The following is a 15381-nucleotide window of genomic DNA, read 5'->3' as shown; positions in this document are numbered from 1 at the left end:
AAAATTACAAAATTTATTAAAATTTAAAAAAAAAATGACTATAAAGGGCAATAACTCCTTATGTGGTCAATTGACCACTTTGGTCAAGTTGACTTATTTGTAGCTCTTACTTTGCTGTACATTGTTGCTTTTACAGTTTATTTCTATCTATAATAATATTCAAGATAATAACTAAAAGCTGCAAAATTTTCTTAAAATTACCAATTTAGGGGCAGCAACCCAACAACAAGTTGCCCGATTGGTCTGAAAATTTCAGGGCAGATAGATCTGGACCTGATAAACAATTGTACCCTGCCAGATTTGCTTTAAATGCTTTGGTTTCAGAGATATAAACCAAAATCTACATTTTACCACTATGTTCTATATTTAGCCATGGCGACCATCTTGGTTGGGTGGCCGGGTCAATGGACACATTTTTAAACTAGATACCCCAATGATGATTTTTGCCAAGTTTGGTTTAATTTGGCCCATTAGTTTCAGAGGAGACAAAGTAAAGTAAAAGTAAACGAAGACGGACGCAGGACGACGCCGGACGCCAAATAAAAGTTTAAATGCTGTTGAACACTTGTTTTACAGGAATTCTGATTGATTTGTAGTTGATTCTATCCCTGTCCATGGCAATCATACTTAATCTCTATTCCAAATACTGAATAGGGTTTGTACTTAAATAGAAACCAAAAAACGTTCGAGGCTGATACTTCAAAACGTGTAGTGCACCTTACTGAACGATTACAAAGATCAAGACCATTAGGTTTTAGCGTAGTTCTTTTAAATGTTCAATAATGTCATATATTATTGGTACATACCGATTATTTTTCGCAGAAAACAAATTTAAAAACTATTACAAAGTGTCAAAAAGTTCTGCAAATTTTTAGATAAACTTGAAATTTTATTTTGTCCCTGGAATTTACTCCTGATTTAGAAAATCTCGTTTTGAATGTGTGTTCTTTATAGTATTGTCTTTGACTTTAACATTCATGAACAACACTATGCAACACGTGGAGCAGGATACAGCAATAAAGAACACCCCGGTTTTTGGAGGAGTTCTTGTTGCTTTTATATGTTTCGGAGGTAAGTGTGACGTCCATTTTCGCTGAATTTGTACACATTTTTGTTTAGGGGCCAGCTGAAGCACACCTCCGAATGTTGTATTTTCTCGCCGTGTTGAAGACCTTCTCATGGCCTTGGCCGGCTTTAAGCTCTTTTTTAGGGTTGCTGTCTCTTTGACACATTCCCCGTTTCCATTCTCAATTTTAAAAAAAAATACCGTTCTCTTTATTTTTTCAGAGTGATATCTGTTTATTTTAAAACCGTTGAATCAAGTAAACAATGTACCCAATCCCATCACAATTTTTCTTCATTAAAAGAAAACTGATAACCACGAAAATTAATGAATCCAAAGTGGTAGTAGAGAAGAAAGAGCACTAAACTAAAATGTAAAAAATCACTTTATTTCTAAAACAGTATCATTGTTTTGTTATTTAATCAATCATGCAATTGTTTAAATTTGAAGGATGCAATTTCGTGTTTACTTCAAGAATATTGATCGCTTACGTTCATTTAAATAAATGTTAATAAATAAGATATGAATTGAAAAAAATATGAAAACTAAGATACTTAAAAATCATTTACAGGTACTATGTCATGCGATTAATAAGTTGTACCGAGCACAGTACAAGTAGAAAGTATTCAAAAGAAGCCTAAAGTGTTTTAATCTCCTGGTTCTTTGTGAAATGTCGGAAATACAGATCCATTACCGCATTTGTAATTATTTTAAAACGATTAAAGATGAAATTGCTCAATATTGCGTGGGTGAAACTTGACATCAAAAGGGAGACTGGAAATTGCATTCAGGTCAACTTTCAATAGGTTTTAAACTGTTACATGTACACACCTAAGTTTCGTGTAGTTTGTAAAAGTCACAGAGTACATAGCAGTTATCCTAAAACCAGTCTTATAACGCTGTTTTCTGCTCTTTGGTAGGGTTGTTGTCTCTTTGACACATTCCCCATTTCATTCTCAATTTTAGTTAATTTGAATTTGCAGTGTCTAGCCTACTGAGCTACTCCTCGTTGGCCTGCTAGACATCAAGTTTAAGTTTATTTATTTATAATAATTTTAAAAGCTATGACATACTCATGACGTGTTCTAAAATAAACCATTTACATTTAGATCAGTTTAAAATGTCATACTAACTTGGCACATCTACACGAAACTGCAAAATATTAAACTGATGCAATTACATGGAATAAAATTGGATATCTAGATCGGCTAGAATTTAAAATAATGCAATCTTCGTTGGTATATCTTTATCACAAATGTACAGTGTAAAATCAAGCTTTTAAGATGTCTGAATGAAATAAACCAATAATGAAATGCATATATAGACATACAGATAGTATTGGAACAAGAGGAGATGTATAGAGAACGTGTACGTCAAAGGCAGATATTATTACAAACAATGGAGATGTAGAGAATTCATATATGTCACTGACGGATATAAATTGAAACAGAAGATGTAGAAAGTACGTCAAAGACATGTAAAACTATGAACATCTGGAGATTTAGAGCATATATGTGGGTCATTATAAAAACAAGAATGTGTCCAAAGAACACGGATGCCCAACTCGCACTATCCTTTTCCATGTTCCATGGACCGTGAAATTGGGTAATTATCTAATTTGGCATTAAAATTAGAAAGATCATATCATAAGCAACAAGTGTACTAAGTTTCAAGTTGATTGGAATTCAGCTTCATCAAAAACTACCTTGACCAAAAACTTTAACCTGAAACTCCCACTTTCATTTTCTATGTTCAGTGGACCGTGAAATTGGGGTCAAAAGTCTAATTTGGCGTAAAAATTAGAAAGATCGTCTCATAAGCAACAAGTGTACTAAGTTTCAAGTTGATTGGACTTCAGCTTCATCAAAAACTACCTTGACCAAAAACTTTAACCTGGACGGACGAACGGAACCACAGACGGATGGACGGACGAACGGAGCCACAAACCAGAAAACATAATGCCCTCTACTAATAATAATCGTAGGTGGGGCATAAAAACATGCAAAACTATGTTATTTGGTATGTTTAAGCCAAAAGACATGAAAATATATCAAAATGTATCAAAATAACTCTTGCATATGTTAAATATGAATGTTATGTGATACACTATTATACAGTTTACATTATGAAATGTTATAAAAACATCCTTAATGGTTTCTTAAACCCTTGGATATAGCCAAAATCAACTGTTATTTTTTACTATAAATCCTTTCAGACCTGAAATAGGTCTTTTTGTTATTAGGATTTATCACTTTTTATTGCATTTTGATACATACAAACATCTTATAATGATTTGGGAGGTGTATGTTCGTTTTATAACAAAAATTTCACCAAAAGGAAAAGTCTTATTTTTAAAGTCAATGGTGTAATCAAAAGACAAATTGGTAGGATAAGAGTTATTTTTCTCAAGATTTCAGCAGTTGCAATAGTTTCTCCTTTAGCAATGTTACCTATAAGCATGTTATGCAAAAGAAAACAAACATTTATGTTCAAAATTTAGTGAAAAAATCTCAAAAGTAAGTAAAAGCTATATCATAATTGAAAATAGCGTCCATGGTGTACCCTTCTAAAAATCATTTTTGAAAACATTTCCTGAACTTTGAATTATGAAATATATTCATTATAGAAACATGTCGACCAGTAACAAAAAGTAAGATCACAAAAATACTGAACTTAGAGGAAAATCAATTCGGAAAGTCCATAATCACATGGCAAAATCAAATAACAAAACGCATCAAAAACGAATGGACAAGAACTGTCATATTCCTGACTTGGTACAGGCATTTTCAAATGTAGAAAATGGTGGATTAAACCTGGTTTTATAGCGCTAACCCTCTCACTTTGATGACAGTCTCATCAAATTCCGTTATATTTACATTGATGCGTAAACTAAACAGACACAATAAATAAAATAGTCAAAATATGGGTACATCAGTCATCACCGTAAAACAATTTTAAAAGGAACAATTTAACAGAACACAAAAACATCTATCTACAAACACATTCATTGATTTGTGTGTCTGACGTCAGAAATTTTTTTTTATATTTGTGGTTCAATGTGCATGCAAACAATTTAAAAATTTACATAGGCAATGTTAGCATATAGGGTTAAAAAATCAAAAGTATGTAAAAATAAATTTTAGAAATAGACCGAGATTGAGAAAAAAGTCCAAAAGTTATATATAGAATTTATAAGAATCCACAAATAGTAAATTCCACTACGCGATTGAATGATTTTGACGTTTATCGTTCAACGTATTTTGTAATTCATAATAGAAATATATCATAATGACATAAACTAGAACAATATCATACTGACAGGATCTTTTAAAGTACAGAGTCACGTTATAAGAACCAAAGAAATACAAAAGAGCATGTGTGTCCGTCAATGACATATATCCTACGAAAAGGAGACGTAGAGCATGTGTGCCTGTCAAAGACATATACCATACGAACAGGAGACGTAGAGCATGTGTGCCCGTCAAAGACATATACCCAACAAACAGGAGACGTAGATCATGTGTGTCCGTCAATGACATATATCATAAGAACAGGAGACATAGAGCATGTGTGCCCGTCAAAGACATATACCCCATGAACAGGAGATGTAGATCATGTGTGTCCGTCAATGATATATATCATACGAAAAGGAGACGTAGAGCATGTGTGTCCGTCAAAGACATATATCCCTCGAAAAGGAGACGTAGAACATGTGTGTCCGTTAATGACATATATCATACGAACAGGAGACGTAGATCATGTGTGTCCGTCAATGACATATCACACGAACAGGAGACGTAGAGCATGTGTGCCCGTCAAAGACATATACCATACGAACAGGAGACGTAGAGCATGTGTGCCCGTCAAAGACATATACCACACGAACAGAAGACGTAGAGCATGTGTGCCCGTCAAAGACATATAACCCACGAACAGGAGACGTAGATCATGTGTGTCCGTCAATGACATATATCATACGAATAGGAGACGTAGAGCATGTGTGCCCGTCAAAGACATATACCCCATGAACAGGAGACGTAGAGCATGTGTGCCCGTCAAAGACATGTACTCCACGAACTGGAGACGTAGAGCATGTGTGTCCGTCAAAGACATATATCATACGAACAAGAGGCGTATAACATGTGTGCCCGTCAAAGACATGTACTCCACGAACAGGAGACATTCAGCATGTGTGTCAGTCAATGACATACCAATATGAACAGGAGACGTAGATCATGTGTGTCCGTCAAGACAGATACTAATATGAACAAAAGGAAATGTAGAGCATGCATGTACATGAATTGCATATGCCACTATGAACAGAAGATGCAAAGAATGTATGTTATTGGTATATTCCAATACGAAAGAAGATGAAGAGATATATGTACGTCAATGACATATACATTTTTGTACCAACACGAAGTGTAAAAAGAAAATTTTAATATAAACAAAATCTGCTAACAGATAAGACTCCCTAGCGAAAAAGGGGCTAGAAATAAATGAAGCCTTTCTCGTAACGAGTGTCCCCTCAACTCAAATGAGCCAAAGTATTGGCTATAAAACGAACACATTTTTGAATTCCAGCATGATTCAAATGTAATAGGTCAGTTTTGTGAATTAAAGGGTATATAGGTCTATGAAATCTGACATAGAAAGAATTGCAAGCGGACATATAGCTAACCTCCACCCATCCTATTTGAGAAAAATCAAAAAGTTGGGAATTAAAATCCTAAGCTTACCGTCAGAAAATTTTAAAATCTACTGGTCTAAGTAAAATGGAAGTTAAAATAATTCTACAGGAGGCGTTTACACTCCCAATTTCCTGAATAACTCCAAGGAAAATTCAAAACAGAAAGTCTGTCAATAAAATTTAATGACAAAATAAAAAGCTCAAACACACCAAACGAATTGAAAACAACTATCAAATTCATGACTTGTAAAACAGAAGTAGAGATACATGCATGCTTAATGACGTGAACCAATATGGAAAGGAGTTAAAAGATACATGTACGCCAATAACACATATCAATACGAATAGGAGATGCAGATGGATATATATGTCACTCAATCATTCGTCTAAAAACTTCCTCAATGTGGCACGCGGCTGATATTTTACGATTTCTATTTACAGAAAACATTTCTACAACAAATTTTCTATTGTAATTAATTTTTCAGAGCAACTATTTGTCTAAAACTACTTGGTTATTTCAATACTTTTGAAGAAGGTAATTGTCGTCATAAATATATAATAAATGACACAAGGAAAAATAGCAATGACTGCAACATTTGATAAAGCCCTCGTCGTGTATCCGTCAATACTACTGTCCCTTGGACAGTCAATACATCACAATAATTCCCTTTTCAGTGAGAACTTTTGTGCAATCAATTTGTCCATCATGACTTTTATTCTCTTCCTGACGTAATTTCAAAATGTTAAATCACTGAAGCTTTGGTTTCCGGCATCTGAAACTTTTACAATCTATGCACAATAAATTGATATCAATAAAATCAAAGATCAAAACACTTAAGAATAACTATTTGTGTCATTGACTTATGTGGGTGAAATGCGGACGTTTACTTAAATCCATTATTTTGCACCTTAAATTGCAATTATTTTTATTATTCTCTCTCTATATATATATGTATATGAATTCAAGTCATACGATCAGTTTTACTATAAAACACTTGTACATAGACTTTCTCTCTAAGGAAAATCATTCATGTATTATCTTAAACTTCAAATATTTACTGCTGGCCTTTGTCATTATACGTAGTACTCAAGTACTGACAGATTTTCCAGATGAAGTTACTTTTAGGTTGATACCTCTTATTAGAGATTGAGGCATTACACAGTGCAATCGAGAAGGGAAAACCGTGTTGAGCGAAACATCAACAAACATAGAAAGAAGACAGTATTAACCGATTCTAAAAATTTTAAAACATCAAATTGTAACTTTTAATGATATGACTAAGTGTGATCAAATGAGAACGTTTCCAAATATGTATAAAATAAAGAATGGAAATTGGGAATGTGTCAAAGCGACTACAACCCGACCATAGAGCAGACAACAGCCGAAGACCACCAATGGGTCTTCAATGTAGCAAGGAACTCCCACACCCGGAGGCGTCCTTCAGCTGGCCCCTTAACAAAATGTATACTAGTTCAGTGATAAAGGACGTCGTACTAAAATATATGTATATATAAAAATAATCTCACTCATCTTCTCACTTATTATACACAACTAAATACGCAAAAAAATAAAACCTTGATACATAACTCGTAGGTTAAAGATTGTAGCATAAACATGTACTCATTAGAATTGAACACTCCTTTTAAAATTTTCTAGGGGTTTAAAATCGTGAATCGTGCACAAATCTTTATGATGTTCGGAATCAAACGCGTCAAACAAAATGTGCATCGGTAAGCGCTTTTACACACAATACAAATACAAAACGATGAAGACACTAACCGTGATCACTTTTATAAAAAAAGTTTAAAATGATTCAAATTAAGTTTCAAATTATTTATTATACCATTTTACTTCTAGAAATATAGCTCACTCACACGACAATCACCTTAACACAAGCAATTTAATATTTACGTTATACTTTTATATGGAGATTAATGGTCCCTATTGGGAAACTACTCGTTACATTTTCATGTCCCATTTATGGGCATTATGTTTTCTGGTCTGTGCGTCCGTTCGTTCGTCTGTTCGTCCGTTCGTCCGTTCGTCCCGCTCCAGGTTAAAGTTTTTGGTTGAGGCAGATTTTGATGAAGTTGAAGTCCAATCTACTTGAAACTTAGTAAACATGTTCCCTATGATATGATCTTTCTAATTAAAATTAGAAAATTTATCCCATTTTCACGGTCCACTGAACATAGAAAATGAAAGTGCAGATGGGGCATCCGTGTACTTGGAACACATTCTTGTTTTTTATTCTATCGGTATGTTTTGCTGATGTAAAACTTATGTTTTGGTTTTCATGCATTACCGATCGAGATCGCGTAAATTGGTATTATTTTTAAATTTACTACGTACTGTTTCTCTTAATTTTGATTCACGTATATTTAGTTAAATTGAACAAAAAAGTTTAAAAACTTGCCTTTTTTTTATATTATATATATGTTATAAGACTTGATAAAAGGAATCAATCATTTCCAAGATTAAATAAAAAAAAAAATATGACTACATTTTATCATTTTGTGACATATAAAAGAACAACCTTCAGCCTGTCGTTTTGTAGCATTTTGTAGCATGTTGTCATGGCAACAGAATTTCAGTCACTTCATTAAAAAATTGACTTTGACTTTTCAATAATGTGGCATTGAACATTACAAGAGAGACATAATTGTCTAAAGGAGTCATCGTGTGCTGTAAAATTGGAGCCATTAATGTTATTTTATACGAATACATATTAAGGTAGCAAACCAATTAATATTCCATTGAAAGTTTATGACTTTTCATATAATACTATATTTTTTCAAATATTAAATCAAATTGTCCTGCTTTTTTTTTTTTATACCAGACATAAAAAGAATTAAAGACCTGATGAACACAATTGAAGGACTCTCGTGAAACTACTGATTGATAGAAATTGATTATCAGTTACATATAATAAAATGTCTTAAAAATTCATAACCACAAAATATGTAGTGTCTCATATAACTGAACGCGGAAATTAAAAGATAATGGAATTTTCTTCGAATTTATTTTCATTTATGGATGAGTTTGTTTTTTCCGGGCATTTTAGTTTTAGATTTTTGAAGAAACTAAATACGAATATATAGCAATTGTCTCGATCAACATCAAAAATGAAATCAAACCCGGAGGTCGCAGGCCATTATTGATTCATATTTGTACTTTATAACAAGCCGTTGTCTTATATTAAGATTTTAATTTGAAACAAAACAAATATAAACTAGCTGAAAGGGGAAAACTTACAGGGGATAATTCAAGACTGAGGAAGTCTTTCTCATACAGCTTATAACTGAAACACTGATTATAAAGCTATTTCTAGAAGTGAATGAACTGGTCGTCAAAACTCTCTGCTGTCGCAGTTCATGCAGTGTTTTTGTTGCTCCGTTGTTTTCCTCTCTTACTTGATGTGTGTCCCTCAGTTTTGGTTTGTGACCTGGACTTGTTTCAGTTATCGAGTTATGACTATTGAACCGTGGTACATGTATACTACTATTGCCTTTATTTCTCAATGGACTTAAAAGCAATTATTAAAAATGTTTCTCTTGTCTCGCTGAAAAATATGTTTAAGGTATTGCACATATTTGTATCTTTTTGTACTGCTTATGGCGTTGCAATTATTTATGAAGTGTATCATGGCATTATGTCTCATAAGCAGGTTAAGAGCTCTGTGTAACCATGGTAACTGGAAGGATTCTGTTATACGATAGCATTTGTAATTCATTTCGTAATTTGTTAAAGATACCCTTAATTTAGGAGTAATCTGATTTTTATGACATAATGTACTGGTTTTATTTTTACATAATATGTAAAAATACGTTAAAGTGGTATGATTGTCAAAAAGACAACTATCTGCAAATGTCAAAATGAAGTGGATGTAAACTATTACCGTACGGCCTTTAACAATGAGAAAAAACCTATATAGTCCGTTAAGTCGGATAATATAAAAAAAAAATGAAATATTTGAAACAATTCAATTAAGAAATATAACGGCCTATTTTATACGAATTTATGAAAAAAACAAGTTTGATAGAATTGAACAAACGACAACCACAGAACTATAAGCTCCTGACTTTGGGCAGGCACATATAGATATAAGAAGATGTGGTATGAGTGCCAATGAGACAACTCTCCATCCAAGTCAAAATTTGTAAAAGTAAACCATTAAAGGTCAAAGTACGGTTTTCAACACGGAGCCTTGGCTTACACCGAACAGTAAGCTATAAACTGCCCCAAAATATAACTATTGTAAAACAATCAAGCGGGAAAACCCAACGGTATAATCTATTATACAAAACAACGAGAAACATTGATGAACCACATCAACAAACGACAACCTCTGAACATCAGCATCAGCATAATCCTATGTAATAATTATCTTCAATTAAGAAATCATTGTTTTTTAGTATTAGATGGAAATGGCAGATTTCCCCTGTTATTAAGTATACTATACTTTCAACAATTTGGAGCTTGATATATTGTAGTGCCTTTTTTCTATTGTTATATACTGTATATATCTTCCTGTAAAATCATTCCACCTAAACGATATTTCTAACCTGTCAGCACTGAGGTTGCATATTCAACCCGCACGGGACAGGTGTGTGTTTGTGACTCAAAATCCTACTTGACTAGGATAGTAAGTTTACCTACTGAAGGTCGGATACTCTCTCGGATATTGGGTATTCTCCACCAATAAGAACGTGCCGTCATGACGTTATGTCTAAAAGTGGTGTTGACATTTTAAATGAAACAACATAACGTGAAATTTTGCCCATTTTCAGCGTGTATTTTAGTGTTTTTTTTCAAAACGGTAACACCTATACATGATATTTGATATTCATTGTGAAACCCTACATTCTCTTCTTCAGTTCAAAGATGTATTACTTATGTAAAGTTTATCTTCTTGTCTTTACAAGCCTATAACATAGACCCAATATGAAATGCACATCTGATCTTGGCTAGGCCGTTTGTAAACTTTTAGTACGATCATGATTTCAACAAATCAGTCGGGGCCCCATGATGTGTAAGCCTAACACTCTAGGGTACCAAGTATGGTATAACGTTGGTATGGATTCAGCATATTGCATGCCTTCCTTGGCATTAAGATTAACAAAATTGCTACAAAGAAGAAAAGAATCCAACTTTTAATGACATTTTACGTTGGCATTTTCGGCGCCGGAAATTGACAACGTTTATCTATATACTGACACAACTTCGGTTGAGGTCGATTCCGGCAATTCTGCTTAAAAAATCACATCCAGTAAAATTTATTGATGTCTTAACATATATTTGATATGTTTCAACTATTTTTAGTGGATAATTTTTTCGAGAGATGAATTACTATCGTGTTCTTCAGAAACAAGGTAAAGGGAGGAACAGGGCCCCCATAGTGGGGACATACAAAGTAAAGATGACCATTCTCCATTTCTACTCGATAGAAGTGCCTAATTTTTTCAAAACACATACATTTTGTACCAAAGATTAGCATATGAAAGTTTGAAAAAAATTGAGTGGAGATTTTTTTAGAAACACCTCATAATTTTAGCATATCAATAGACGTAATGGAAAAATAGCCAAAAATGGCGCCTTCTTCAATTTCGAAAAAAAATCTATAATTTTACAATTCAGTGACACAAACTGTTATATTTAAAGTGGTTTTATACCTAATGATTCACCTTTTCATGATATTTGAATAAATATTTACTTTAAAAACAGAAACTCTTCCAATTTTCAAATCTACCGACCATGCAAGGAAAAACCTATAAAAGATTGAGACCCCTACTTTAAAATGGGAACACATTTTTGCCCTGGCTTGAACACCTCTGTTCCTTACGAATTTCGATGCCAAAAACTCGCGAGAATAGGTTGTAAAAATTTTTAGCAAATCGAAGGATAGGTATTTTTTTTGTTCCCATTTTTGATATAGCCATTTAATCCTATAGTGCAGAAAAACAAAATCCGAAATTCTATGTTCAGATGTAAAAAAAATAAGATTTCCTTATGTTTCAACGATCAAAAATGAAAATAATATGTAAACTTATATATTTTTCTCATGTAGATATGCTTAAAATCGACAGTATTTATCGTCCGCACTTTGCCGCAAACAAAACAAAAAATACAAAAGCGCGCCATTTTTCAGTTGACGTCGGCCGACGCAAAATAGTCCAATTTTCGGCGAAGGACTACTGAGCGCCGCCGAATCACATTTTGGCCGAAAAGGCACATCCGGTTGTCCTACTGATCAACGAATCCACACAAAGTGGCATACACTACATGCATTTATTGCTATTGATAATTGTTTTAATTCTGTTTCTTCTTAAATTGTGCTAGAATGGTTCTTGTGTGTAATAAAAGGGTACCGCATTCCATGTTTTACATGTTATATTTTTTACATGAAATAATAATGAAAAACAATTCATTGATTTACCTTCGATGAATTGTTGGTTTTCTTCAGAATGTTTTCTAATTTACCTGAATTTTAAAAATGTTCAAATTGAGCATGCGCGCATGCGTCCATCAAAATTGCAACTTGGTTGCTGTTCAGTATTCCGCTTTATGTCGTTACATGCACATGGCAGTGTTACACAAATAAGTACCCACATTAAGGTACTGTAAATTGTACTAACGATTAAAAAATTGAGATGGCTTTCATGTGAAATAAGTTAGATAAAAAGGCTTCATCTTCATGATATATTTTTGCATGATAATATTACTAATTCTGTTTAAAGTGTTGTTTTATGTAAGAAAACCAGACATGTATTTGTAAATAAATAATGATATAACGAACTATAAACCTGTTTTGTTTCATGTACCTTCGATAACGCTAGGAAACCTTTCTTAATGTTTTATCTTTTACTGTATACCAATTTGTATACCGCCTTGAAGTAATATTGAAGTGCATCATGTCTTATAATCATGTTATAGTTACGTGTTACGAAAATATTCTCCGTTTTGAGTAATAAACAATAATTATGTCATGGAATATAAATGTAATTTAGAATAAAATCTTTAATATCTATTAGAGATCTGCATTGCATTGTAACAGCAACTTGTCATCTAATTTTTACAGACTGTGGATGTTCTTGCGAAAACCTATGCATCTTTATTAAGTAGAAAAATAGACTGAGTAATTGAAGTTTAGCCACATAGTTTTTAATAAAAAAAAAAAATAGACTCTCGCTGGCTATAAAGTTGGCTCCAAGTTTTCAAATTGGCGACAAAATATAGCAGCTGGCTATTCAAGCTCCAATTAATGTTAAGCCCCAGCAGCCCTTGTATCTACTATATGTAACGAAATATGTATAGGCAAGTATATGTTCAATGTGACAAAAATGTTAATGTAAAGGTATAAGTATACATGTATCTGTTTTATGTGACACCTAATGTCGATGTTACGGGTGGTACAAGTATCTTGGTATTATGAGTTTCGTGCTATTTAGAATACAAGATAACGTAATTTCCATTGAAAATGCATGCATAGTACGAATTCATATGTCGCACGAAAATATAAACATTTATTTTTAAAATATGAAATTAAAAAATATTTATCGCTAACTTTATTCACTCAGTATACATAACTTAAATAATAATGTTACATGCATTACATCGTTGCTGGCTATTAAAGATGTTTTTCTTATGATTTATCATTATTTTATAACATAATTGATTTGTATGGCTTACAATGTTATTTAGAGATTTCAAATTACCTTGAAGAAAGAAAATTTAGTTTTTATACAAAAAAAAAACAATTAGCTAAACACCTACATACCATTTGTTAAGATATAAGTTGCCTTTAGATTGAAAAAATACATCATTTTCATTTGTTTTTTTAGCGTTTTAAGCACGGTCTAGAACAACACGTATAACAACATGCAACAAGTTGAATGGTCTCATGCGCAAAACCGTATAAATCGTATAAAAAGACCAACAATAACATCGGTTTTCATCTTTGCTTGTAAGATGGATGGTCCTTAAATACGTGCGTTTGTTTATATCGTGTATAATGCACTTTCAGCTCTATTGTGATATTCCGTTGCGGTCAGTTTGTTTCGGTGGTGGACGCCGGAGTGCTCAGAGAGAACCACTGACCTTCGATAAGAAAAATGTAAAGCCCAGTAGATACAGATTTGAGTCGAGCTCACCTTCCTTGAAAGATGAATACGAGTTTATGTCAAATTAATGCTTTTCCTAAATTATCCATCAACTGATTATGTCTGTTACTGTTGTCTACCTTTACGCTATCTTTGTTTTTTTTTCTTCTATTAAGCAAAAAGGAACAAGCTGTATTAATCTAATTGCCTCATTTGACCCAAATTTATTTTATTATTAAGATTTGCACAGTTTAAAATTTAATTTAATTTTAATTTAAAAGAGACACATATAGTTCTGAGGAAGCCTTTACAAATTTAATAATAAAAATAATTTCGTCTTTTTTATATTTCTTTTTTTCTTATTTGTTTTCGTATTTATCTTTCGATTTGTTGTGTTATTTCATATTATTTATTGGTATATCATTATGATTTGACAATGATTAAACTTTACACCATGTGCCCACAATTAGCTTACAACCTTTTTACTCTCTGTTCTGGTTATCATTATGTCAGCTGATAAAATTGCGACTTACAAATTTTTGATGGTGTTAGTCATTACGACAAAAGTAGAGGATCAAGAAATGTCTTTAAGATTGAAAGAATTTGCAGGTCTTTATAAGCGTTGTCTTTAAGTTGAGCATCAGCTGTTTCTTTGTACATAATATAATTGAGCTGTGAAGAAGTATAGGAAGGTTTTGACTAATAGGCAGTTGTGACTGTATTGAAGCGATTAACTAGAATTGTTCTTAAATTGCAAGAAATCAAAATTAAAGAATCATAGAGTTTCTACAAATTTTAGCAGAAAAATGTTGGTGCAATTAAACAAATTTATGACTTGATTTACTGATGTTTTTGTGCTTCGTTTGATTGACTATTTTAATAAAAAAAAAAAACCATGTCCACATCTTCTCTCATCTTCTGTGTTTCTAAAAAAGGAAATCGTATTCTTTAGTATATATTTTTGTTATAAATATTGAAGTGATTGGCACATATAAGGAAATATCTGCGATGTTCACAAGCATATGTTAGGTCAAAAGACATAACACCTACTAATCAACAGAGAACTTTTAGGTTAAAGTACATAAAAACCGGAATTTGAGTTAATTTTACCCTGATGTAAGTCACTGTGGACCAATTAACTTGTGACCCGTTCACCTGAGTATCTGTTTCCTGCATCTAATTTACTTGTCTCCTGTTGTCAGGATACACTGTATTGTATGTATTACTAAGGTTCGTACGGAATTTGCTTTTAAGTTGCCGTGGTTATTTGCATTTGAACAAATATGAAAAAAACTATAACTATAACCACTTTTTTGTAAAGGATGAAAATGACACTACATAAATGTGGGGGCGTCTTTAGCGGTTTTCATTCTTAACCTTCTTCAGCAACACAAGTAATTGAAAGACAATGTTTAATAGATACCCGAATAAGAGAAGAGCCATGTGACTTGTCCGACTAAAACAGAATACTGAGTCTAGTTCGATGACATTTGTTGCTAATAGTTATCAAAGGTACCAGGATTATAAT

The 15381-nt window shown here is 32.7% G+C and overlaps 1 protein-coding gene and 1 long non-coding RNA gene across 2 annotated transcripts in view; both read right to left on the bottom strand.

The window, feature by feature from the left end:
- LOC143063606 (L-proline trans-4-hydroxylase-like) overlaps positions 1-15381 on the bottom strand; it is a 377865-nt gene that overhangs the window by 134993 nt on the left and 227491 nt on the right. The window lies entirely within an intron of this gene.
- LOC143063604 (uncharacterized) overlaps positions 1-15381 on the bottom strand; it is a 43772-nt gene that overhangs the window by 5202 nt on the left and 23189 nt on the right. The gene's annotated exons all lie outside the window — the stretch shown is intronic.

This window comes from Mytilus galloprovincialis, chromosome 2 (genome assembly GCF_965363235.1).
Source record: "Mytilus galloprovincialis chromosome 2, xbMytGall1.hap1.1, whole genome shotgun sequence".
In the NCBI taxonomy this organism is placed as follows: Eukaryota; Metazoa; Mollusca; class Bivalvia; order Mytilida; family Mytilidae; genus Mytilus; species Mytilus galloprovincialis.
Note: the sequence above shows the minus strand (reverse complement) of the source record. Positions and strands in the feature narration are given on the sequence as shown.